The sequence below is a fragment of the Cydia amplana genome, chromosome 21, assembly GCF_948474715.1.
Source record: "Cydia amplana chromosome 21, ilCydAmpl1.1, whole genome shotgun sequence".
Classification (NCBI taxonomy): domain Eukaryota; kingdom Metazoa; phylum Arthropoda; class Insecta; order Lepidoptera; family Tortricidae; genus Cydia; species Cydia amplana.
Window position 1 is genome coordinate 6,794,204 of NC_086089.1, and position 27,898 is coordinate 6,822,101.

Here is a 27,898-nt window from a genome sequence, read left to right on the forward strand (position 1 = left end):
TTAAGAGGCCGGTATCGATTTTAGTCGCAAAAATGTAAAATTGATAGATTTAGTCGATGAAATTGTACACCTTTTGTTACGTAATAGAAATAACAAGTACTGGTATCTATTAGCACGTCTTCTTATCTTGCATTTGTACAGATCATTTTTTTGAAAACTGACTCACTAAATTAGTAATGATTTTTTTTCTGATGGACGTTTAGGTAAACGCGCGTAAAGTACTGATTTAGTCGATCTTATTTGTAAATTTCGTAAAGTTTGGACTGCTAAAAATGATAATTTTGTATTACACATATCCTATACTCCAACTTGCATAGACTACATTTTTGTTATATGATACTGAACGAGAGTAAATGAAAGTTATACGAAATCAATTTTCACCAGAAATTACTTCAAAACAAGTGAACATTTTTCGTAAAAATCGACTTAATTTCAACGTAATATTGATACTTAAACAATCTACAACATTTTCTGAAACTGTTCTTATACATCATTTTTTATAATTTATAACTATAATTTTATGATGAATTTTTAAAAACTGCCCCTTCTCGTCACGTATTGCCGGTGACGCACGCTCGGGACCTTATTATTAAAAGGCAAGATGAGAAGACGTGTTAATAGAAACCAATACTTGTTATTTAGATATTACGTAACAAAAGGAGTACAATTTCAACGACTTAATCTATCAATTTTACATTTTGGCTCTAAAATCGTTAACGGAGCCTTAATTTTGATAAATTAATGGGTTATCAATATGTTTTTGCCAAAAGTTCGTAGTCGGGTGATAGTTTTCCAAACGTTTCACTTGTAAGTACCTAGGTACCGATACTTAACCACCCATATCTGTATTATTTTCAATTTCAATTTTATTTATTCAGTAAAGATAACACGATCTTATATTATAATAGGCGTTTGCGTCACTCGCCATATAAAGTGCTACTTCCAGTGCCTCTGTATTGTTCTATACCGGATGCTCTGTCTGTACTGTCTATAGCCTGTAGGCACAGACAAGACATCCTCTAGACTGAGCATAGTAACGCTACCCCCTCTGCCACTTATACGGTAGTTTTACTCCATCTTCGAGTCAATCCCGTGCCGTGATTGGTCCGTGTCTTTGAACGGACCAATCACGGCACGGGATTCGCTCACCTCGTCCCCCCGCACCCCCGTATTTTTGGCAGCATCGGTTTCATGAAATAATTGCTCTAAACTCAGTCTAGAGGATTCCTAGTCTATGCCTGTAGGGAATGGCCATGGTCATAGACTACCATTATCATACTCCGCTTCATTATGATACCAAGAGGTTAGTAAAGTTAATTATGTACTTAATACTCACAGGCGCTTTTCAAGTGTTTATTTATCGGCTAGAAATATGCGTTTACTAAATCACCTTGAAAGCGCTTGGGGGTCGTCCAGAAATCATGTGATCATAATTACGCCTATTTTTGACCCCCCTCCCCCTTGGTGATATTTGGTGATTTTAACGCAACCCCCTCCCCCCTGCTACAAGATCACGTGATAATTATGATGCGGGTACTCTTAGATGCTAAGCAAGTCTAATTTCGTTTATTCTGTATTGCGTATATGTTCAAGCTTCTATCTCTCAAAAGCAGGCATCGTAAAAATCTGCTTATCACTTATACATATAGGTACCTATATAAATAAAATAGTGCGGATTTGATCTGAATACATTTTTGCGTAATATTGTTGTTTTTGGCTTTCCCGCTTTGAAAAAAAAACTACACGTGATATCTTCTCTGACCCCCCCTCCCCCATCGTGATACTTCGTGATATTTTCTTTACCTCCACCTCCCCTCTAAACGATCACATGATTTCTGGACGATCCCTTGTCTGAATCAGCTTATTATACTCCATCTGTTAGGTAAGTCATCTGGAATAGTGAATGCTAATAGACGCATAACGATTGGCCGCTATAATAGCGATAATGATCGACAATTCGATCATAGACCAAGCTCAATTATGGCTTACTCATTGGTCTTTATCAGTTCATGATTTTTGCTGAATGTTAGCAGTTTTAGACTACCACATATTTCGCAGAGAGAGAGTAAGCACTAAGCAGTCATCGTAACTTTAGTCGAATTATTGAAGTGACGATATGGTACTAAGCAGCCATCGCAACTTTAGTCGAATTATTGAAGTGACGTGACGACGTGGTTGAAATCCCATTGACCTATGACCAGTTAGTTCACATACACTTGAGATGCTTCAAATCCTTGAGAGCAATGATAATGGTCCACTTTGTATGTAAAAATATCGAGAGATATCATAAATATATCCATTTCTTTATGCGGCTATTTTAGCATCCTGACTCGCTGGTCAGACTCTCCTAAATGAAAGAATCAACTAAGTATACCTACTAGTAACATAAATAAACCTATTCAAGATGCATAATCCATCTCAGTGCGGTCATTTTCCATTAACATCCTAATCTAATAGAAGATTAACCCTCCTACCCCTATTAGTTTAAGGATGTTAGCGCGGCTTTACACACTTGATCGACTCCTTTGGCTATGGGTCGTCATGCCCCGATGGGCAAAGGACGTTACGTGCATTACGACGGACGTCCGGTATGACGGACGTGCTTAGATCGATTATAACAGAGTCATGAGGTACAGCTACAGTCACCTGCAATAATATGGTACTCTTCGAAGGCTGCAAAAATATCTGACACGATCTTATTTGTAGAGCCATAAGAGCGTGTCACATATTTTTAAAGCCTTCGTAGAGTAACATATTATATTACCTATTGCATATTAAATATATAGTGACGGCCAAAATGGTCAAATGTATCAGTACACATTCTTATTCCTAAAGTAACTCACAACTCACCTTGAGTTGTGAGTTACGATTTATTTGGCCACATTGGCCGTCACTATCTATTTGATGGTGACTGTACACCAGGAAGATACATCATTGTACAGTAAACATTAGAAAATAACAAGCGTACGAAGTGGTTAAAATGATCTGCACACCTTGCTTTTTAAAGACTAAGAATAATAGAGTACAATTTTGAGGTTTTTTTGTTTGTGACATTTTTTTGTTTGTGACATTTTGTATCGTTTGGCAACACCACACATGGGGCCAGTTACAGCTTGAGGTATGAGAGTGGGATCTTCTTCCGACGGATCCGGGGTCCTTCAGGCCGTAGTATGAAAGGAGTGAGAAGAAAAGAGTGAAAGTGTAAAAGATGACAGAGAGAAGAATAGAGGAGAGGAGAGAAGTTAACAACAATTTAGATGCGCCGCCACCGCCATGCATGGTAGCATGGTAACACATGTCGCATGTGATTGTGGATGCAGTGACCCGACTTTATGCATATGCTATGTGTTAAACGAAGATAAGTGAGCTTCGCGGTGGATAGTACAGTTATGCACTTAAGTGTTTAATATTAAACGTGGGCGTTAGCACAGGGTTTATTCGACCCCGCACATGCTTAACACTAATTATCTCAGCATAGGTGTTCCACAATAATCCACCGTATGCCTTGCTGATTGACTGTTCATTTCATATTTCATTTATTACGTATATTATTGGGGGTTTACGGTGTTATGACGAAAACTCAACTGTTTCTACTTAACTCGGTATATTTCAAAATAAACCAAATATGAAATACAAATCTACAAGCTTAACATTTAAAAGCCACCTGATTAAAGTATCAACGTATTTAAGGTATTGACCGTTCACTTTGCTAGCCGAACACTGAATGCCTCTCCTGCCTGGTTCCGATCACGCCATCAGTCGTTAACGGTAGTGGGGTGCAAAAGTGGCGCGCGCTATTAGCGCGCGCTAGTGGCGCCATCGGAACTAGTCAAGTTCACAACTAATTTACTTAACTTAACTAGATTATTTAATACCATGATTAATAATAATTTACATATAATTCAATAAATATTAACACACTAATAGATGACCCTTACAGCTCGGCCATCCTGTTCCAGGCGGGACCTCACGCCAATCACAACTCGTTGAAATAATTCGCACATGATGATTAATCATAGTAGAGTTTATAATTAATATTCAGTTAATATCCAGTCTTATATGAATTTACTACAAAGTGAATTGTACTTGGCGTTAAGTATGTAGAGCAAGGGATACATACAATTTATTAGAATATTTACGATCAATCTGTGTGTTTAATTAAACATCGATTCATAATCTTGAAATCTGAGAATACATACTTTAAGTTTAATTATATTAAAGCAACTTACTTAGTTTACACACTGATTATTCGAGATATTATATTTCGAATGCATGTATAATCTTTGTTTATTATAGACATATATGATATGTATATATGAAGTATTAATCCAATTGTTACATTCAAAACATATGACACTAATATGACGACATAAGATTAGATTAAATTAATAATACATTTAGTCCTCTTTACCACTGCTATTACTATCCTCATCGCTAGATACAAAATTCCTGGCAAATGTCAGCCACGGCTGTATTTTATCGATAGAGACCACATTCTCGTAACGCCTACCTTGTTTTCGCGTTAAAGGGGTGTCTTGAATTAGAAATCTATCGTTTGGGAGCGTTTTTACTATTCGATAGGGACCCTGGTACTTATCGACGAGTTTTTGGGATTTGCCATCATGCGGCATCTGTCGTTGTACCCTAACCAAATCGCCTTCAGAATAGGTTTTAGGTAGTTTTCTTTTCTTATTAAACCGATCCGCATCTTTTATTTGTTGTTGTTTCATTTTGTCACTTGCCTGTGCCCTAATCGACTCTAACTCTCCTAAACTAGCGACATTTGTAGTATCGTTGACTACAGGATTTAAAATACCCTGTGAAAGAGTAGTGACATTGAATCCGAACAAAAGCTCGGATGGGCTTTTGCCAGTCGTTTTGTGTGTAGTGGTATTTATACCAAGCTGGATATCCAAGATATGCTCATCCCAATTTCTTTCATTATCGCCATGTGACGAGGTAGACAATGCATCAAGAATGGTGCGGTTAAACCGCTCTACTTGGCCATTAGCCCTAGGAGTAGCGACAGCGTTTTGGATGTGCTTAATGCCATAAGAACCAACGAAATCCTTAAATAATTTACTAGTAAAACTAGATCCTTTGTCCGTGATCAGTCTTGCCGGTACACCAAAATACTTAATATGTAGTTTAATTACCTTTATAGTTGTCGTGGATTTTGTGTTACGTACAGGTATTATATTGACATATTTAGTGAAGCCGTCCACGATGACAAGTAAGTAACAATTACCGCCTTTACTTTTTATAAAAGGGCCCAGATGGTCTGCGTGAATGGTGTGAAAGGGGACACTAACCTTTTCGATAGGATGTAACAATCCTTCGCTTTTACTCCCAGGCGCCTTATGATGAGCGCATTCTAAACAACTAGTAACATACTTTTTTATAAAACGGCGCATTTTGGCAAACCAATAATGTTGTTTAATGCGTTGAAGGGTCTTTTCGAACCCGCAGTGACCAACATCGTCATGATTTTTCTTTACGATCTGCCAACGCACGCCTTTTGGTACATACCACTTTAGTTCCTCACCGACTACTCGATAGACACGCTCTTTCTTTATTTTATAGTTTTGGTGATATTCGCTTACACGGGCCGATTCGGGATCAGTTAAGACAGCCTTTATTCTTTTTACCTCTTCATCCGCGCTCTGTACAGTAGATATCCAGTCGTGATCATACGCCGTTTGCTCTCTGGTAGACTGGATGGACAACACGTCGAGAATATGTACTTCTGGTTTACCAGTACTTACCGGATTGCGGCTCAGGGCGTCGACATGCGCCATTTTCGTCCCAGGTCGGTACTCCACAGTAAAATCGAACTCCTGCAGTTGAATCCACCACCTTGAGACTCGCGGGATCACATCTCTTTTGGTTAATGTGTATCTAATAGCGTTGCAGTCGGTTATTAATTTAAATGACTTACCTATCAGATAGACTCTAAATCTATTCAGTGACGCAACAACGGCCAGAGTCTCCAACTCGTACGAATGTAACTTACTTTCGTCTGGGGTCGTTTTTCGGCTGAAATAGGAAACTGGTTGAAAAACCCCGTTTGCATTTTTTTGAAATAGTATACCAGCCAAACCTTCCTTGCTAGCGTCCGTGTGCAATTGTGTTTCGGCGTTGGGATCATAGAGGGCTAGGCATGGGCGTTCGGTCAACAAAGTCTTAATTTTGTTGAAAGACTGGTCTTTTATTTCGTCCCATTGCCAGGGGTTACCCTTCTTCAAAAGTTCTGTCAATGGTGCTGCGATAAGAGAGTAGCCTTTAATAAACCGGCGGAAGAATCCGGACAAACCTAGGAATTGTCGAAGTTCATGATAATTATTTGGCTTAGGGAATCTTGCAACTGCTTCGGTCTTACGCGTTCCTGGACGTATCCCGTGCGAGCTCACTTCAAACCCTAGAAAGTCCAATTGTTCTTTAAAGAAATTACATTTGCTAAGCTTAAGCGTCAGGCCTCCTACCTTTAGCAACGAAAGTACTTCCTCAAGCCTTTGCAACCCCTCTTTGACATCTCTTGCAGGAATAAGGATGTCGTCCATGTACACGATAGCGTATTTAATTTTTGCCTCTTGTAAAATTTTGTTTATAGTCCGCTGAAAGACGGACGGAGCATTAACCAAACCGAAAGGCATGCGATTATACTCAAACTGTCCTTCAGGGGTTACAAAGGCTGTTTTATGTCGCGATTCCTCAGCTATGGGTATCTGGTAATAACCAGACGCTAAGTCAAGTGATGTAAACAGACTGTTTCCCGATAGTTGGTCTAGTTGATCCTCAACACGTGGAAGAGGATAGTGGTCCCTTTTAGTTTTGCGATTGAGCGCTCTATAATCAACGCACAATCTTTTTTCACCGGTCTTCTTCTGCACAAGGACTATGGGGCTGGCGTAAGGCGACGATGATTCCCTAATAATACCATTTTCAAGCATTTCGCGAGTCATTTCCCTAACTAACGCTTTTTCCGCATACGACATTCTATATGGGCGATAAACTACCGGTTGGGAATCTTCTAAATCTATGGTCATTTCTATACCATTAGTGAAACCAAGGTCCTTGAGACTTGTTGAGAAACATTCACTATGCTTGTGTAACAACTGCTGCAGCTGAAGGCGATCTTCTCTAGAGATATTCTCACCGCATTGTACAGAATCGTCGATCTCGGTTTCACTAACGGTAATGCTGTAGGTCGTAAGAGCCTCAGCGTCATGAGTATACTCGTTTTCCTTGAATAGTGCCCTAGTCAACAAGAACCCTTTCGGAATCGTAATGGTTTTGGGCGACACATTATATACCATCAGTGCGCTAGAACCCATTTTAATGTCATACTTCCCAGGAAGCAAGAAATACTCCTCGCCTTCGGAACCTCGCAAAGAGCCTTTTATGCTAACGCAGCCGGTGATCGAATTATCTGAAGTTACCTCAATATACGCGATACAATTACTAGCGATCGTCGATTGTTTTACAGCTGTCAAAAGGACCTTGTCGCACGATATTCTTTTAAATAGCAGCCTTTCCGGAGTTTTAATAATCACGATATCTGGTTTCTCAGTAAAAGTGTGACCTATCAAGACTGGTTGGTAAATAAAATGGTCATCGACAACATATAAGATAACAGTCTCTTTGATACCCTGTATTTCCACAGTACCTACTGTCAAACCTAAAGGTGTGATTGCATTAGAGCCTATGCCTCTCAGTACTGGTAGTTCCTTTGAATAATTGACGGTTAATCCTAGTTTTTCCGCGGCGCTCGATCTTACTACACAACATTCGCTACCTAAATCAACGTAGCATGTTACTGGCAACGAATTAATCTTGATATCCATTATATATTTGTCAATTGTTTTATTAACCGATTTCTCGTTGTTCGCGCTCACTTTATCCGCAATTTCTTCATTCTTCACACTCACACTCTCCGGTTCATCATCAATTGTCAATCTCGCTACCTTTTTCTCATTCTTAACGACTGCACCTGAAGCGCTATTTTCTGCATTACTTAGCCCTATCTCCTTTCGTTCTTTATCGAATTTACTTTTAAAACAATAGACTGTTTGATGTCCGACCCTATTGCATGTAGAGCAGGTAGCTGCCGGTTTGCTGCATTTCGTACTACGGTGTCCTATTTCGCTACAGTTATAACACGTAATATTTTTAAAACTTGAACCGTCTTTCGATGTACTTGGCTTATTTGCTGATGGCCTAATTTCGTTGCGTTGTCTACCGGATGTATTAGATTCCCTATCTCTAAATGGTCCTGCTTTAACGGTTCGGAAGTATTTCAAGATTTGTTCTGGCTCGGTAAACTGTGCTGCTTGCGCACTCTAGCAGCCCTATCCTCTAGTCCATGAAGAATGCAATCTACTGCCTGTCTGCCGTAAATTTTGCATCTATTTAATAAATTAACCTTCGCATAGTAATAATGCTCCAACGATTCCCCATAGCGCGCTCTTTTAGCGAGCATTTCCGTCAAAAGCTCGGCAAAATCTTCACGACATGGAAAAGACTCTATTAACTTTCTTTTCCACTCTGGCCAAGTAAACATCAACGAAGGTAATCCCTGATACCATAATTTAGCTACACCCGTGAGTTTCAAAAGCGCGTAATGAGTGGTTTCTTTATCGTCCCACTCATAAATTGAGGCGCATTCCTCGACTTTAGTCAACCACGTAAGTACTGTCTGATCTCTAGCCATGGGATCAAATTCAGGGATGACATTCGCAATTGATGCAAGCTTGGGTTTATTAGAGCTCTTGACTTTATCTAAAATTGATAGAACTTTATTAAGTACATTAGAGTCGCGTTCCCTACTAGGCTTCCGTGCCCTCTTAGAGTAGAAATGATTGCGCTCACCAGAGTCCTCTGACGAAGAACCACGGTACCTCTTGCGACGTTCCGACGATGGGCTACGGTACCTCCTACGACGTCCCGGAGATGGACTATGGTACCTCTTGCGACGTTCCGCCGATGGAGTGCGATGCCTCTTACGACGTTCCATCGATGGTGTTCGGTGCTCTCTGCGACGTTCCACCGACGGTGTACGATACCCCTTACGACGTTCCATAGATGGGGTGCGGTACCTCCGACGATCCGAAGATGAACGCCGCCTGCGCCGACGTACAGTCCTTGGACGAGATTCTCTATCACGAAGACGACCTTCGCTCCTTTCGCTGCTGCTCCGTGTCAGGTCTACACTCCTGTGTGAATGCCGTGTCAGAACCAGGCCCCGGTCTGGTCGTCCAGACACTCCTGGGTCCTCGTACTCATTGCCCTGTCCCTCTCGCCTGGGTGCTCCTGGGTATCGGGACTCTCTGTCCTGGCTCTCTGGTCTGAGCTCTGGTTGGCCCTCCATATCTGAAACTTAGTTTGTTTCAGAAAAGAGACAAAGGAGAAGAGGAAATAAAGACACATTTAAATAGTTCCTACATATTGAGTCTACATATCGACTATCGACTCTTACATATCGACTCTACATATCGACTCTACATATCGACTCTACATATCGACTCTACATATCGACTCTACATATCGACTCTACATATCGACTCTACATATCGACTCTACATATCGACTCTACATATCGACATGTTCAGTCTAAAATAACATGATTTAATCTAAACGCTATGTGAATGTGAACGTGTTCTTTTAATAAAACTCACGCAGTGTCCGGAAATATATTAAAGGTATTATATATATCTCTTAATGGATTATAAATTAACTTAACACAGGTATATGTATATATATATATATATATATATATATATATATATATATTTTTTTACATACTCATCTAACATGTGCATCTCCAAAGGAGCAGCCTTTGGCAAGATGAACATGGAAGACTAACCGTACTAACCTCCGGAATTCCTCCGTTACGGCAATTACAGTTTACCTTTCATAACCATTAATCATCACATTATCTAACATGTGCATCTCCAAAGGAGCAGCCTTTGGCAAGATGAACATGAAAGACTAACCGTACTAACCTCCGGAATTCCTCCGTTACGGCAATTACAGTTTACCTTTCATAACCATTAATCATCACATTATCTAACATGTGCATCTCCAAAGGAGCAGCCTTTAGCAAGATGAACATGAAAGACTAACCGTACTAACCTCCGGAATTCCTCCGTTACGGCAATTACAGTTTACCTTTCATAACCATTAATCATCACATTATCTAACATGTGCATCTCCAAAGGAGCAGCCTTTGGCAAGATGAACATGAAAGACTAACCGTACTAACCTCCGGAATTCCTCCGTTACGGCAATTACAGTTTAATGATTAAATCCATCCACCTACTCAATATTAGCACAGTACGTAAAAAAAAATAACGTGGAAAAATACTTACGTTTTTTTGTGTGTAAGGCGTGGCAAAAATCATAAAAGATTTTTGTTGATCCCCTCTTCTGATACTATTGGGGGTTTACGGTGTTATGACGAAAACTCAACTGTTTCTACTTAACTCGGTATATTTCAAAATAAACCAAATATGAAATACAAATCTACAAGCTTAACATTTAAAAGCCACCTGATTAAAGTATCAACGTATTTAAGGTATTGACCGTTCACTTTGCTAGCCGAACACTGAATGCCTCTCCTGCCTGGTTCCGATCACGCCATCAGTCGTTAACGGTAGTGGGGTGCAAAAGTGGCGCGCGCTATTAGCGCGCGCTAGTGGCGCCATCGGAACTAGTCAAGTTCACAACTAATTTACTTAACTTAACTAGATTATTTAATACCATGATTAATAATAATTTACATATAATTCAATAAATATTAACACACTAATAGATGACCCTTACAATATACACGTATACATTACACGTCAAAACATTTTAAAGATAAGATTAACACTGATTACTATTTAATTTTGTGGCTATAAAATTAAATATGGTATACAGGGTGATTGGAAATTCGCCGTATTCCTTGAAAGGGGTTATTCTATAGGTCATTTTCAATGATTTAAGTGCAATTAACCAGGGATCAAAACTCATTGGTTTCAAGTTATTTGAGTTTTTAGTTTTTTGTTTAAAAAACCCGCCTTTCGACTAAGAAGTGGTAATTGTGAAAAAACTACTCAAATTTGGAATTAAAAAAAGCATTCATCTAATAGCCAATAAACTACTGATTACGTGAAATAAAAAAAGATTGCCGAAACTTTCCAAAATTTTCCAAAAAAAAGGATTTGAAGTCACAATTTTTTGTAATTTTCCCAAGACTTTGTAACATTTTAAGGCATTACTTAAAAACAAAGTATGACACTGCGTACAAAATACAGAAATGAGTTCCTTAGTTCCTCAGCTGTCCAAAAAAGTACGAATGTCGACATTTTCTTTTAAACTGTTTAAAATAATAATAATAATAATAGCAGAGCAGGCGGAAGACTTGACCAATGAGTTTTGACCCCTGGTTGACTGGACTTAATTCATTGCAAATGACCCATAGAATAACCCCTTTCAAGGAATACGGCGAATTTCCAATCACCCTGTATAATATAATAGTATCCCGAGCTAGTTAAAATGATTCGGCTAAAGTCACATTAGGTATTACTATGTATTTCTACGACAGTCAAAAACGTGCGTTATATTTACGTGCACAAATACGTCTTCGAAATTTCTTGTAGGTAATAAGTAGGTATAACCCCAAACACCTGTAAAAACAGCCAAGTAATAAAGTTTTTTTAAAATCAGTTTATATTGTTCATATTTTTATATTATAACCTTTAAAGTACTCGCCAGATGAATCAGTAAATCTGTCCGCGTCCCACGAGAAAGATATTGTTCCATAAACTATTCACAAGCTACTTCTGTCATTTCCCCCGAGTAAATAACTATAAACTTAAAGCGTCCGTCAGCCCGCCATCTTTAAAATAGAACGTTTAAGTGCTATTTATCTCTGTCTAGTCGTTCCTAGAATGGCTGAGATTCTTTAGAGACGATTAAAATTTAATCTGTTGCATTTTGCATAGAAAAGAGCCAGTGCAATAGCTATCTTAGCTTTATACGAAATGATACCTAAGTATTAATTCTTTTATAAGTAGGTAATAAGTTTTTTTAAACAGGCGATTTGAAATACTGATTAAACATAAAATGATTTTAAATAATATACATGATACAAATCGATCAAATGGAGTCCTTCGTTTTGAAAATTTGTTAATAAGTGAAATTGCACTAATTCTGGTTTTTGACAATAGTCCAAAAAATAAATGAACGTTAATTATAATTATCTTTTCACTCTCAGCAAAATCGCATTTTGCTCATTTTGTCTCACTCAGTGAGCAAAATGCGATTTTGCTCACTATTTTTAAGTAGCAAAGTACCCTTGTTCGAGCTGCTGAGGTGAAAACTTAATTGTTGGTATATCTTAAGAAAACATGAGTGAATAGGTAAGTGATGAAGAAGGAATACATTTTCCGGGTTAATATGTTCTCACTGCTGAGGTGAGGTGAAAAGTTTTGTGAACTACACGAGATCAAAGTTATTTACATCTCGTGCGCTTTTGAGTCCCTTACTACGCTCAAGTTTCTAAATTAGATTCACTCGCTACGCTCGTGAATCTAGTATAGGATCTTTCACTTGCACGGGACTCAAAATAAGCACTCGAAGAAATATCAAACTTTGATCTCTTGTTGTACAAATAACTATTCTTGTACCCTACGCTACGCGCCTAAAGTACCTACCACTCCCTAATATTAAGTTTCACAAATACCTCTACGGTTCGCGTTTAAACGTATCTTCCACACTTTCTAGTGCTCGACATGCCTTTTTTCCGTTAAATCTAATTAAAAACAGAACCACTTCCGTGCACGACAGTACAGTGTTAAACATTCGACGCACGCGCCGGTTCGTTCACATCGTATGTATTTACACTCGTTGACCCCAAATCGAAACGTCGTATCTCTATACTGGCTCCATACATTTTAATGCCTTTTTACTCGCACCCATCATAAGAGCGACATAAGTAAGAATGCATTGTTTTGAGCACCGGTACAGTCGCCATCAAATATATCGGAGCGGCCGTGGTGATTACAAATATCTGAACACGCACTCTAGCGCTTTGACAATAGAGGCGTGTTCAGATATTTTTGAGCACCACGGCCGCTTCAATATATCTGATGGCGACTGTTCTGTAGGTATCCCTATTGGATGTTGCGCACGGTAGTCACAAGTGACAACCGCTGTTACTTGATCTTAAAATGCATAATTTCTATGAGTAATCCGAGCTCACACTTAGAATGGTAATTTGGGATTAATAAGGTAAGCGTTTGAAACAGCTGACCAGTTTTTAAAATATGCGGGCTCTAAGTGAAGAATGCGTAAAAATGATGTTTTTTTTATGCAGCAGCTCTACTCATCTGGAGTTATTTTCGTGTTATTGTCTTTTTTTTTTAACTTGGCTGCTACAAAAGAAGGGTTATGTTTTCTGTGTTTTTCTCTTACTTTTTTATTTGTAATTATTCGAGTAGAGAGATTAGTGTCTGTCCGAAGTTTCGGTTTCGGCAGGATTTGGCATAAATATAATGTTCGGCCGAAGGTTCGGTTTTGAAACTAGACCAGAGCATCGGTTTCGGCAAAAATCCGGTTTCGGCCGGACACTACTTTTCATAACGCTACGAGTAGGGTGACGGGTGACTACTGCTAGTTAATGGCCACTACATAGTAATTGGCCGCTCTTAGCAATAAGATTTCAATTGGCTTGTTTCTTTCAATTTGTTAGAAAAGACTAATTTCTAATTTATTTGAGTATGGTATGGTAGTTGAGATACTTGCTTTTGACGAATTGTCACAACCGCTGCTAGTCATGCTTTCTGTACTTCGAGAATAGACATAACATTTCCCGTATGTACTTACGAACCACGAACCGCGACATATGCGGCCCTTATGCGACCGCTATATCGGGGTTATTAAAATAACTTAGCCGTTATTGCTTCCGCGGCGATACCGCTTACTGACAAACTTATTTAATATCAACTTTAAATAGATACCCTCAAAAGCATTGAAAATAGGTATTATTTTCCTAGTACCTATGTATACCTACATACTACGTCTCCATCATATATATCGGAGCGGCCTTTTTGATTGATTGATCTTTGCCACTAACGTAAGTATTTTGGAAAAAAATACAGTCAGCGACCATATTGATTAAGATTATAGTATTGACAAAAAAAATCATTATGTATAGTATAAACGTAGAAATTCTTATGTTGTGCAGTCGTAAAATTACCTAAATTGAGAAATTTTCACATGAAAAAATTGGGATTTATTTGTGTTAACGCAGAACCGTATTTGGCGCGAATTTATTAAAGGCTTCCCTAGTTTTATTCCCAGTTTTTGTTCCCAAGTGGCCATTGCTAAAGACCTTGATATGTCAAGTGTTGGAATGTTACACGATACGCCTGTATTACCGATATCTGAACGCATGGCAATGCATATGCTGACCTTTGATCTTCTATTATCAACACTACGAGTATGCATGACCCGATTGCGGTACCTATTACTAATAACCAAAGATCAAACCGAGTCAAACCGGGGATCCGGCAGACCTCGTCGGCGATGGCGGGATAACTTGGACTCCTTTTTGAGAGACTGGCCCGATGTAGCTCAATACCGGGACGAATGGAAGAAGAGGGGAGGCCTTTGCCCAGCAGTGGGACACAATAGGCTCGCAATTATAATATTATAATAAATATTACTAATAAATTGCCCTAGGGTGTTAAGCTCGTACAGTCAGCACCAATATTCAATAGCACAGTGAATTCGATTACGCGTGAAAAGTAACTGGATATATTATCCAATTCCTTTGTCTCTATCAATTGTATAATATTTATTATTTATCTTTTAGCTGACTGTATCCTAACCCCCTCATCAAAATGTACAAGCCGAAATTAGCAATTTTATATTTTATCCCTTTCTTGCCATAAGGGAGTTTCTTCTTTTTCTTTTTATCTGACTACAGGAAGGGTTTTATGTCCCGCGAAATTTTTATGTCTTTCCTGGTTCATTATGTCTGTATCTATGTATGTTCGGGATAAACTCGAAAAATACTGAACGGATCATGCGGTTTTCATTTTTACCCAGGTTTAGGTGTATAATTTGCTATGGTTTTGTGTAACTGTAACCCGTGCGAAGAAGGGGCAGGTCGCTATTTTTAAGTAAAAATAAAAAAAAAATTTACGTTGTTAATAAATAGAGTTCATATTCGGTCAGACAACATCAGTTCGTTAACTACCGGGTGTAATAGTACCCAGAGTATCAGTGCAGCTGTTCCCGATAACCATATAGTTTCATTACAACGATTAATAGGCTGTTTGATAGCTCCACATGCCCCGATGGCCCGTGAGAAACGTAAACATAGTCTGTTTATATGTAACTATTTATTCTTGATGTTCATCCATAAGGCCGAGTTTGCACAATCAATGAGAGGATTAACTTTCTTGACAACTGATGTACAGTGTGTCTGTATGTTCGCGATAAACTCGAAAGCTACTGAACGGATATCACCTAAAGTGTCATTCTATGGAACTTGCTAATTATGTAAACAAACCGCCATCTTAAAATTGTCTCTGAATGTCAATTTACTAGTGACTTTTGTTTACATAGTTAGCAAGTTCCATAGAATGACACTTTACCAATAGAGCGATTCTTGAGTACGCTTTAGGTACATAATTTATTAAGGTTTACCCGTGCGAAGCCGCCGGGGCGGGTCGCTATTTTTGAATACTGCTAACTTTGCATATGCCAAAAGATCCACTTTGTCACACTTCCACGATATTTTCAAAACAAATCCCCCAAGTACGTGTCTTTCATTATTCATTACATAATTAACTAGGTCAAGTCTCAGGGCAATAACAACAAAGCATGTAATCAGCGAAAAATCATTAATTTTGAACAACTCGAAACAACGTAAATTGGCCGATGACCGCCGCGAATTTCGAAGCGATTTGAAAACAACTGACCTTGCTATCAGCCATAGACACGGTCAAAGATTATATCATAATGGCGTAAAAATGTAATTCCAAATTTACTAACTACTATTAAAAATAGGCCAAGAGCATGTCGGGCCATGCTCAGTGTAGAGTTCCGCAGTTACTCGTCCGTCACAAAAGACAGTTTTTAAAAGTGCTTTTTGTAGATTACTTTGGAAAATAAAGTATATTCGCAGCACTTGCAGACCCTTACAATATATCCCTAAAAACTAGGCATTTGTCATGTAAAGTGTCATTCTATAGAACTTGCTAATTATGTAAACAAACCTATGTCAAAAAATATAAATATACTATGACTTTTATTTACATAGTTAGCAAGTTCCATAGAATGACACTTTATAGGTATATGTGGTACCTATTTGTTTTATTGAGTTTCTGATATTTTGGCACTGTTGTAAATTTAGGTACCGTGGTCCGTGGTACCTACTTACTATTTTCACAGAGTATACTATCGGTTATTTATAACTGATGAGCTGCGAATCTTATTTGTGATATCACCATATTTTATTACTAAATATTTTACTAATCGTATTAGCTAGACGTGTGCGCCGATTAAAAAATGATCGGCGGCGGCGTTTGCCAAAAAATCGGCGGCGGCGGCGTGTTTTCGGCGTGAAATCGGCGTGACCTTGACTTTCAGGTTTCTTAAGAAAAATCATTAATTTGTTGTTTTTCTTGAAAATTTGATCAATCCAGGTTGCTGGTCAGTGAACTGCGTATAGTTTTGAATAGGCTGTGAGTAAAATAGGGTTTGTAAATGAATATAGGATAGGTCAGTCTTCGTTAACACCACGTCTAAAAAGCGCCAACCTTTGCCAGTTCCCACTTTTTGAGGCTCCATGTTTCGGCACATTACTGGAATATTGGAAAGACGGTAGCTCGTACCAAGCGCACTTTAGTTGCACGTCAAATACCTCTATTCTTTCAGATATTATCGAGGTTAGCCATGCCAGCTCTGCGGTGTATTAGTTATTATTGGGGTGTTGTGGGCCTTTGAGTGCCACTTCGACCAAGCTGTGATCTATTGTGACGGCCCTTTAAAGTTCACTACTAATGCCAGTTGAATCCAGGAAATTCCAGATTCTTTGGGCCGTAATGCTCTGTATCTCATAGGGTTCCAGTATGTGTCGCCCTAGGTAGGTACTTCTCTTGGACATTAGTGATCCGCAGGAACAGAGAATGTGCATAGCAGTCTCCTCTGACTCCTGGCAGAACCTGCATGTCGCATCTTGTTTTTTCCCTATTTGGAACATGTGTTTGTTCAACTTGCAGTGTCCAGTCAAAATTCTAGTCACCGCGCAAGTTTTGTGTCTATTGAGCCCTAGAAGCTCCTTAGCAGTTTTGCTGTTGAACCCTTTGATTAGAGCTTTCGAGTGTTCTTGTCCTTTGACGAACTTCCACCAATCGATTGTTCCAAGCAGAGAATATGCGTCCCGTTTTGTGATTGCACAAAACGGTTCTGGGCCGACCAGGGGTGTGTCTGCGCCCTTCCTAGCAAGTTCATCCGCTTCTTCATTTCCGTTAATGTCGGAGTGCCCTGGTACCCATCTAAGTATGACTTTGTTGGAGTTAGCCAGTGCATTTAGGTTTGATTTACAGTTCTGGACTAGTTTTGAGTTTGACTCAAGAGATTCTAGTGCCAGCAGAGCAGCCTGGCTGTCTGAGTTGATGTTGATATGCTGGTGCCTGGTGTCTTAGGTTTCTATCCAGGTTGATCCCAGGTCTGCGGTGTATATCGGCGGTGCAACCACTGGCCCTGGTTATCAACCCAAGATATACAAACTAGCTCGCTTTTTCGTAATCGCCGAGTGCGTCGGAAATTACTACTACAAGTACAATGTTTGGTTAATTGAAAGCAACGAGTGATAAGAAAATGTTGCTTCATCCATTTACAGCTTGCAGATTTCCGCGGGGCAAGCATTTGCGCTGTTCGCCAGAGAGACAGTGAATCTACAGTGTTGTCACTCTGTCTCTCTCTTTCAATTTCTCGAAAATTTTTGGCACACGACTTTTAGGAAACTGAGTTTTCGCACATCAATGTTCTCAGATTTTTGCTGGACTCCATGAGCCCTGTGTTTTCGTTGTCTAGTTAATTGTAAGTCTTTTCATGACGGAGCATTCTGCCTTCGTATGTGAGGCAATGTGAATGTATAATTAACAGGATAAATCCTACTTCATATTATCGTTTCCTCATCTTTCTTGACGGTGAATACTTAGGATTACTCAGTTACTTTATTAATTGGTGTGTCAAATAGTTTGTGCAACTGGCTATTCTGTTTCATTTAATTAATAATTGATGTATATTTGAGAACTGTAAAATATATAATACATAAAAAACCATATTGTAATTCAAATACCAACTTGGAATAGCTAATTAACAACACTCAAGGTCACGCCGATTTCACGCTGATCATTTATCGGCGGCAGCGGCGTGGCAAAAAAACTCGGCGGCGGCGGCGCGCCGGCGCGGCGCACACGTCTAAGTATTAGCCTAGTAAAGTGGCTTACATAAAATAATGTTGCCACGTTTGATCAGCAAAAAACCGTTCTCTGTTACACGTTTTGACCTTACGAATCATAAGCATAGCCATAGAGAAATATAGTAAGACAAGAGTGCTCACTCCATACATCAGTTAGACTATTAATTTCAGTGTCTACATCTAGCATCGAGTAGCGGAACTATCAGTACTGCTACTTGACAATAGATGTAGCACCGACCGGAAAGTCTTATGCTGTTGAGATAAGACTTTCCGGTCGGTGCTACATCTATTGTCAAGAAGCAGTACTGATAGTTCCGCTACTCGATGCTAGATGCTAATAGTCTTTTTGGTACTAAAAACTGATGTATGGAGTGAGCAATCTATGTATTTTAATCTCTATGGCATAGCTTATTATGATTTACTAATGTAGCAACGATGCGCCCGCGTCGATTTCGCAACGCTTACAGTTATCCACATTCATTCCAAAACGCTTTAACTCTCTCACAACCAAACGGCACTTACGTCGTTTTAAAAAATGGCTAAAGTTAGCGGACCGAGACTTTATTAGCATATTCGCATATATGTTATAGTTTTTAATATTTCGGTAACTTGATATTAAATTTAGAAGCCCCGTTGTTTTATAGGATACCGTTACTTTGTCTTCTTTATTGAAGCATTTGAAACCTACATAGCCATTTGAGATAATTTGAATCACTACATAGTAGGTATAAAACAAAGTCGCTTCCCGCTGTCTGTCTGTCCCTATGTATGCTTAGATCTTTAAAACTACGCAATGGATTTTAATGCGGTTTTTTAGGGTTCCGTAGCCAAATGGCAAAAAACGGAACCCTTATAGATTCGTCATGTCTGTCTGTCTGTCTGTCTGTCCGTCTGTCCGTGTATGTCACAGTCACTTTTCTCCGAAACTATAAGAACTATACTGTTGAAACTTGGTAAGTAGATGTATTCTGTGAACCGCATTAAGATTTTCACACAAAAAATTTTGGGGTTCCCTATACTTAGAACTGAAACTCAATTTTTTTTTTCATCAAACCTATACGTGTGGGGTATCTATGGATAGGTCTTCAAAAATGATATTGAGGTTTCTAATATCATTTTTTTCGAAACTGAATAGTTTGCGCGAGAGACACTTCCAAAGTGGTAAAATGTGTCCCCCCCCCCCTCCCCTGTAACTTCTAAAATAACAGAATGATAAAACTAAAAAAAATATATGATGTACATTACCGTGTAAACTTCCACCGAAAATTGGTTTGAACGAGATCTAGTAAGTAGTTTTTTTTTAATACGTCATAAATCGCCTAAATACGGAACCCTTCATGGGCGAGTCCGACTCGCACTTGGCCGCTTTTTAATAGATAGAGTTATTCAAGAGTTAGGTTTATGTACAACGTGTCCCAAAATTCAACGATAAGCTGGCACCAGAAGATGGACCTGCTCATGACTACTCGAGGAAAAAAAAATTTAAATTTTTTTTATTGAAAAATTGTAGACATGATCGTTAAAAATACCACTAGGGGTGCCGATTTTCTGTATTTTTGTAATTCCATAATAAATTGAGATATATATTTTTTCTTTTTTTTCCTCGAGTCCAGCAGCAGCACGATGAGCAGGTCCATCTTCTGGTGCCAGCTTATCGTTGAATTTTGGGACACGTGGTATAATTTGTTAACCCGTGCTAAGCTGGGGCGGGTCGCTAGCGTTAAATAAAATACATGCTGAAGCTGAACACTAGTGTATCGTCACAAGTCACAATATGTGGTCTAACTTGCTTGCATTATGGACATTATGGTAGACTTTTTGACGGGTGTCTTTAAAAACCACACATGGACATGATTTCAAAAAGCAGACTTTGACCACTGGGTCAAAGTCTGCTTTTTGAAAACAGCCGCCCTAGAAAGACAGCTGTTCAGTCAAAAGTGAAACCGCCGAAGAGATATTGATATGATCATCCTTAAATAGAAGTTCATTTATGAAAGAATCGTCCGAAGTGTCCGAACGATCTATTTGTGCAATACTATTCACCGTAACTACGTAATTTACCACCTTACTCTATTGTGTTGAAGTTGAAAACCGTTTACATTACCTATGCCGTCGTCGAAAGGTAACGGTTTTAATTGACGTTTGGTGGACCTTATCTGTATGCAATAAGGTTGAAGTTCAGTTAACATTATTTTATACTAACAGCAGCACATTTGACTAACCTTTATTAGTCCTTATTTGGATGCAATAAAGTTCAAGTTCAGTTAACTGTGTCGATGTATTATCTGTAGGCATTGTAATGAATGTGTGTGTGTGTGTGTGTGTGTGTGTGTGTGTGTGTGTGTGTGTGTGTGTGTGTAATCAAAATCGGCGTTGTTTGAACTGCGGCCGTGGCGTGGGTTACGAAGCGGCATATTAGATTAACGTGTGGGTTAAGGCATAAGAAGTAGCTTTTTTGATACTTTTGTCTAACGTACAACTATTACTAGAGAGTCTGGACTTGATACCATGAACGTAAGGGGTAAATATGGTCGATCTTCCTTAAAAATTTGAAGAAATGTGACGAGTTTCCACTTATATCCATTGTGCCCCGAACTCGTGTCCACCTGATTTCCCCAAAACACATCGTTGTTAGTTTCTTACAACGTTGAATAGGTTTGCGTCGTCAACCCTATTTAACACATTCACTGCTGAGAACACGTGTGTGTGTGTGTGTTCATTTTGTACTGGAAACGGGGCGCGCCCGGCACCGAAAGTGTTAATATATAAATGCGAAAGTAAAGCCAAAAGTAATCAAATAAGTTTATTATATTATAATATGAACGTTTATATCCTATCCGTCATTTATACATTTGTTTTTGTCAGAAAGAGACAAAATATTACAACGGTTTTCCAAGTTTTATTAATGAGATAGTTAAATCGCTTCAGCTTATGCTCTGGACAGTTCAGACTCCAGCGCTTCATTGATATCGATCTTCGACCATTCATTTTTCAACATCGCTTCTCCGTTACTCCGTAGGGCTGTCAGCTGTTCCGATTTAAGTACCTAAGTAACCAGTGCTATATACAATACTAGCGACCCGCCCCGGCTTCGCACGGGTTAACAAATTATACATAAACCTTCCTCTTGAACCACTCTATCTATTAAAAAGCGGCCAAGTGCGAGTCGGACTCGCCCACGAAGGGTTCCGTATTTAGGCGATTTATGACGTATAAAAAAAACTACTTACTAGATCTCGTTCAAACCAATTTTCGGTGGAAGTTTACATGGTAATGTATATCATATATTTTTTTTAGTTTTATCATTATCTTATTTTAGAAGTTACGGGGGGGGGGGACACACATTTTACCACTTTGGAAGTGTCTCTCGCGCAAACTATTCAGTTTAGAAAAAAATGATATTAGAAACCTCAATATCATTTTTGAAGACCTATCCATAGATACCCCACACGTATAGTTTGATGAAAAAAAAATTTTTGAGTTTCAGTTCGAAGTATGGGGAACCCCAAAAATTTATTGTTTTTTTTCTATTTTTGTGTGAAAATCTTAATGCGGTTCACAGAATACATCTACTTACCAAGTTTCAACAGTATAGTTCTTATAGTTTCGGAGAAAAGTGGCTGTGACATACGGACGGACAGACAGACGGACAGACGGACAGACAGACAGACAGACATGACGAATCTATAAGGGTTCCGTTTTTTGCCATTTGGCTACGGAACCCTAAAAAACGGTGTGGTAGTAACCGTGCCTACAAATCAGGAGGTCCCGCGTTAAAAAGAGCATTTATTTGTGTGTTCATCATAAATGTTCCTGAGTTATGAACGACAAATGAAAAAAAAATACATTTAACTGATTTGCATGACCGATGTGATCCTCTAAGTGTATCGCGAACAAAGTTTGTGCGGTACACTAAAAATGTATAGGGATGACAGCTGTAATTTTTTAGCATCTAGAATTCTAGACGCTACGAAAAGTTACGTGACTATTCCCTATTATTTGCGTTTTCAATCGGGTTGTCATCTTGGCCACCTTGGCTTGCCTCAGTATTATGATATTTTAAAAATTGTGCCAATTTTCCGTAGTTATTTCCCTTCTACAAGTTCTACCGGAATAACTAAGTAAAGCCAATCTATGACGAGCTGAATGTTTTTGTGTTACAATCTGAGCACAAAAGCAACAACAGTTAGGTCAACAGCATTCAGTCCAGAACCAAACAGACGCAACTGTACTTAGTAAGTACTTAGTATCAGTGAGTTGATTATACTATTATACTGACTTTAATTTTTAACAAGTAGAAACGTCTGCGAACGATGCTATTAAGCTTAGAATAAATTTAAAAGTAAAAAAAAATACTGCCTTGGGTGATTCTTGAACTCACGACCTCTGGATCGATACTCCAGCGCTCTGCCATCTAAGACTTCACTGTCTGTCTGTCCGTCTATGTGTCTGTCTACAGGCTATATATCATGAACCGTGATAGCTAGGCAGTTGAAATTTTGATGATTATTTCTGTTGCCGCTATAACAACAAATACTAAAAACAGAATAATGACAATCTTTAATTGGGGCTTCCATACGACGCATGGGCATTCCTACAACGAACGTGATTTTATTGCCGTTTTTTGGTACCCTTCGTGCGCGAGTCCGACTCGCACTTGGCTGTTTTTTGGGAGAATCATGGCGGTTAAAAGGTTAAAAGTTACTGAAATAGGGGCCAGAAATTCAATATGCACTGAACAAGCACAGGTGTAATTAGGGTCACAGCCAGTTGGCCTGGCGCCAATATGGCTGCTATTCCAATTGCTTTTATCAGACTTAGGTTAGTCCAGTATAAAGAGACCCCGAGGTTCGTTGCATTAGAGTTCCGTAATTAACAACCACTGCTATCTGTCTCAATTCTTGAGATTTCATGCTCATTTCGTCGTTTCTAATCGTCTCCATGCGTGGCCTATACTTATATGATGGTTGGCCTGTACTATTATCTGACTGACCCGTGGTGAGCTACGGGAATTGAGTCCCAACCGAGCCTGCTGGAGTTAATTAAAACATTAGCTAAGCCGCTATTTTACATTTTGAAGCTAATGCAGCTATTACAGAAACGAAGCGTCGAATTTGCTCCTATATAAATGTAGGTACCTAATGTACCGGGCTGCAGAATGGCTTGGACATGTTTTGAATGTCATTTATATATAGAATATATAGTCCTCCTCGTCGATTTCGATGACGGCGACCTCAGCAGTTATGGACTAACGCCTATTATGGGCCCGGATGTGGCTGGCCAGGCCGAATTATTTTGCAGGCGTTACAATGGAGTTGGCCAGACAGACGAGATACCTGTAGATACCTTAGATGCCAAATGTAAAGAGAGACCGAATGTCATTTATTTAGTATACGTACCTATATAGAGAACACTACATTGGTGACAGCTGATTACATATTATAAGAAAATCATAAAAAAGATGTCGGGGGTTTACTGATTTTCTGAGTTCTCAAATGCCTCGTATAATATATAATCATACTTAATTGCTTTTTAGGGTTCCGTAGCCATATGGCAAAAAACGGAACCCTTATAGATTCGTCATGTCTGTCTGTCTGTCTGTCTGTCTGTCCGTCTGTCCGTCTGTCTGTCCGTCCGTATCCGTATGTCACAGCCACTTTTCTCCGAAACTATAAGAACTATACTGTTGAAACTTGGTAAGTAGATGTATTCTGTGAACCGCATTAAGATTTTCACACAAAAATAGAAAAAAAAACAATAATTTTTTGGGGTTCCCCATACTTCGAACTGAAACTCAAAAATTTTTTTTTTCATCAAACCCATACGTGTGGGGTATCTATGGATAGGTCTTCAAAAATGATATTGAGGTTTCTAATATCATTTTTAGGGTTCCGTAGCCAAATGGCAAAAAACGGAACCCTTATAGATTCGTCATGTCTGTCTGTCTGTCTGTCCGTCCGTCCGTATGTCACAGCCACTTTTTTCCGAACCTATAAGACCTATACTGTTGAAACTTGGTAAGTATGTAGATGTATTCTGTGAACCGCATTAAGATTTTCACACAAAAATAGAAAAAAACAAATTTTTTAGGGTGTTCCCCATACTTAGAACTGAAACTCAAAAAAAATCATTCATCAAACCCATACGTGTGGGGTATCTATGGATAGGTCTTCAAAAATGATATTGAGATTTCTAAACAAATTTCTAAATATCATATTGTTCTAAACTGAATAGTTTGCGCGAGAGACACTACCAAAGTGGTAAAATGTGTCCCCCCCCCCCTGTAACTTCTAAAATAAGAGAATGATAAAACTAAAAAAAATATATGATGCATATTACGATGCAAACTTCCACCGAAAATTGGTTTGAATGAGATCTAGTAAGTCGTTTTTAGGGTTCCGTAGCCAAATGACATGACATGATGTCTGTCTGTCTGTCCGTCTGTCTGTCCGTCCGTATGTCACAGCCACTTTTCTCCGAAACTATAAGAACTATACTGTTGAAACTTGGTAAGTAGATGTATTCTGTGAACCGCATTAAAATTTTCACACAAAAATAGAAAAAAAAAACAATAATTTTTTGGGGTTCCCCATACTTCGAACTGAAACTCAAAACGTTTTTTTTTTCATCAAACCCATACGTGTGGGGTATCTATGGATAGGTCTTCAAAAATGATATTGAGGTTTCTAATATCATTTTTTTCTAAACTGAATAGTTTGCGCGAGAGACACTTCCAAAGTGGTAAAATGTGTGTCCTTGATTTAGAAGTTACAGGGGGGGGGGCCCTGTAACTTATAAATCAAGAGAATGATAAAACTAAAAAAAATATACGATGTACATTACCATGTAAACTTCCACCGAAAATTGGTTTGAACGAGATCTAGTAAGTAGTTTTTTTTTTAATACGTCATAAATCGCCTAAATACGGAACCCTTCATGGGCGAGTCCGACTCGCACTTGGCCGCTTTTTTTACACTCCATAACTTCCGCGGGAACAATATAATAGACCTTTGTCCTTCAGTACACCACACCTGCATAAAACAAGATATTTTTCGAGCAACTGTGATGAAAATTTTATTTTCACCTCAGCAGCTCGAACAAGGGTACTTTGATTCTTAAAAACAGTGAGCAAAATGCGATTTTGCTCACTGAGTGAGACAAAATGACATTCAAGTGACCTTTATAGTCAAATATCATTTCAACATGCGGGGTCTAATAAAAGTTCGAAATACTTGGGTTCTATTATCTCTGTCCCTTTCACACTGTTAGCAAAAAGAAATAGACAAAAAAAAGTTAAAACAACATTCAACAGTATATTCACGGTTTATAATAGACCCCCGAAAAACTTCAGACCGCATCGTTCCAAACCACGTACGAGTATGAATTCTTAATAATTAATAAATAAAAATAAAGTTTAAGATTTGATAAAAACTGATAAAATACTATATTTTAGGTATTTTATTGTACAATTAAAATAACGAACTCAAAAAATACACAGATCATCACGCAAAATTAATTATTTTACTTTTAAGAATTTCTACCATAGTTGACAAATAGTACGTATCCGCAATTCGGACCGTATCTTACAAAGATTTTTTTTTTAAATTGTCGATTGAATTGTTAGTTAATGTTTGTTATTTCTATATTATTTTAATGGAATTTATTATTACGTTTTGTTTTTGTGTTCCATTGCGGTAATTAAACTTAATTGTTTGTATATGTTAAGAAAACATGAGTGCAGGTATTAAGTGATGAACAAGGATTACATTTTTCAAGTTGTCTAATAGGTATGTTCTCACTGCGCTGAGGTGAAAAATGTTGTGTACTACACGAGATCAAAGTTATTTACATCTCGTGCGCTTTTGAGTCCCTTACTACGCTCAAGATTCTAAATTAGATTAGATAGAGATCTATTATAGAATCTTTCGCTTGCACGGGACTCAAAATAAGCACTCGAAGAAATATCAAACTTTGATCACTTGTTGTACAAATAACTATTATTTGTTCAATAACTTTCTAGCGCGAACGAAAACCGACATCTACACGTGGCCCCCGTAAAACCTACTTAGCGTGAGCCGCCTCCCGCAAATAAACATCATTTTACTCCAATCCAGGCAGAATCGGGTTCCCCGGCTGAAAGGTACACAAACATACGAAACTCGATCCGACCCGAGTGAGTTTTCACACAGTATATGTATACGGTCCCGTCTAAAATATTTGCTACGACTCGTGTCAAAATTTTATATAACCTATAAATCCTATAACAAATGCGAATAAGTGACCAAACGAAATAATTTGCATCCATCGATTTAGAATACCAAATTTAGTCTACTTTAAAAGGGTCTCTATGGTTTCCCAAATAGTTTTAAGCCATAATGTATTGTTTGCCCGCATTTTCGTTAGTCATAATTCATTTGGTTCAGAAACGCGTCACTTTTCAGGATTGCCATAAAACAAACCTAAACTAACCTAACCTATCTATAGGATAACCTAACGAAAATCCTGAAATGTTAACGGTTTCAGTTTTATGACTAATGATAATATGACAAACAATACATTATGACTTAAAACTTTATGGGAAACAACGGGACCGTCGGGACCCCACTTTAAAAACGTCTTGAAAAGTTACTATCAAAAACTAGTCCTTTAGGGTTATAATCGCTCAACGCCCAAATCTAAAAAAAACGAAATTTTCGCGGTTTTTTTTAGATTTTTGACAAAGTTGCGTTCGGCGCTCGAGGTCACAAACTTGGATTATTCATTGACATCATCATAAACAAGTCTGCAGAAAATCAGAACTACCGGATTTGACACAAACGAACCCCATTACAAAAGGCGACAAAGCAAAGGGGATTATATGTCATTCGCTTAAAACTAGTGTTGTGAATAACGCTCATTCAGAGTCTTAAAAAGACTCTAACCCTTAAGACTCTCGAAGCTTAAAACGCCTCAAAGGCGGCAAAGACGATTTCTTACATCCATACGTGTAAAATAAATAAATACAATTCTCAAATAAGTATAGTCGAGTCTTTAAGCCAAAAAATAAGCGTTATTCACAACACTGCTTAAAACTCTTAAAAGTTTATAAAATAGAGACTAACATTTTGGATTATTTTGTGACGGACTTAGACTGGCTACTGCTATGGGTACACATACTGTGACTGCTCCCGTCCATTACTTGTTTACTACTGACATAAGCCGCCACGTGCGGGGGTTTAGCCAAGCGTACGAGTTTTCCGATACATCGTAACGACATATTACCTATACATGGTCGCGACTCCTGAGGGTACTCGTAGTCTACACGCAACTCTACTGTACCTAACTGACAATCTTTGATGTGGGTTTTTGTGATATATTTAGGAGGCAAACGAGCGGACAAATAGTCTAATTAAGCAAAAAGCGGCCAAGTGCGAG

General features: G+C 38.5%; 1 protein-coding gene and 2 long non-coding RNA genes across 3 annotated transcripts in view; 2 read left to right on the forward strand and 1 right to left on the reverse strand.

Annotated features, from left to right (window-relative positions):
* LOC134657860 (uncharacterized) overlaps window positions 1-27,898 on the forward strand; it is a 137,808-nt gene that overhangs the window by 79,996 nt on the left and 29,914 nt on the right. The gene's annotated exons all lie outside the window — the stretch shown is intronic.
* LOC134657884 (uncharacterized) overlaps window positions 1-27,898 on the forward strand; it is a 116,452-nt gene that overhangs the window by 40,110 nt on the left and 48,444 nt on the right. The gene's annotated exons all lie outside the window — the stretch shown is intronic.
* LOC134657885 (uncharacterized) overlaps window positions 19,507-27,898 on the reverse strand; it is a 186,171-nt gene continuing 177,779 nt past the window's right edge. The window contains exon 3 of the long non-coding RNA XR_010097653.1: window positions 19,507-19,803. This is a non-coding gene — a long non-coding RNA (uncharacterized LOC134657885). The remainder of the gene's footprint in view (window positions 19,804-27,898) is intronic.